This window comes from Callithrix jacchus, chromosome 4 (assembly GCF_049354715.1).
Source record: "Callithrix jacchus isolate 240 chromosome 4, calJac240_pri, whole genome shotgun sequence".
NCBI classification, from domain to species: Eukaryota; Metazoa; Chordata; class Mammalia; order Primates; family Cebidae; genus Callithrix; species Callithrix jacchus.
This window is the reverse complement of record NC_133505.1, coordinates 72,524,319-72,525,339: the sequence shown is the minus strand read 5'-3', so window position 1 is coordinate 72,525,339 and position 1,021 is coordinate 72,524,319.

Genomic DNA, 1,021 nt, shown 5'->3' with positions numbered 1-1,021 from the left:
AAACTAGAAAAAAAATCCTCTACTAACTATATTTTGCCAGTCTGGATTTTCTTCCTGAACTTTCTCATTCACTCTCATACTACCACAATGTAATTTTGATTCTCAAGGTATTTTTTTTTAACTCTCAAGCTCATTCCCCAGTTTAAAATTTTCTTTTTCTGAATATCTAATTAAGATTAACTCATTGGTACTTCAGAAACTCTATGTCTGATATAGTACTCTACCTTGTCTGAATTACTGTATTACTGAGAGGGAGGAAACACTTGTTGCCCCTTTGGTACTATTATCTCCTTCATAATAACAAACTCATATTTGTGGCAATGTGTCAAGGTAAAATATTACATTTTACAACTCTACTACTGTTAGACATCATCATGAAATTTATTGCTGCTCAATAACTACAAACTGTATTTTTGTGTTAGATTACTGAGAATGCTTCTTAACATTGAGACTGGTAGCTGAGACACATTGTTTTGTTCTTTTTTCACTTCCTGCCTAAAATATGCATTTGATATGAATAACATGAACAGTTGTATGCCTACTTAAGGAACTACATCGAGTTACAAACTTCACAAGGGAAGCTCCAAGCCCAGAATATTTCATTGGTGAATTCCATCAACTTTTTAAGAATGAAATAACAGTAATTCTACCCAATTCTTCCAAAACATAGATGAATGAACATTGCCCAACTCATTTTATAAGGATAAGATTATTTACTAAAACAAATGCAAAATATCACAAGAAAAAGTTAATAGATATAAGCATCTTTAAAACGTAATAGCAAATCCCATTAAGCAACATTTAAAATGAATAATACAGCATTACCAAGAGGAGCCCATCCTAAAAATGCAAGACTGTTTTAACATTCAAAAATTAATCAATTTAATTCACCATATTATCAAAATGAAGAGAAAAATTCTATAGTCATATCAATAAGAAGCATAAAAGACATTACAAATATTCAAAATTTACTAATCACAAATAATTTCAGCAAACTACACATAGTAGGAGAAATTTTAAA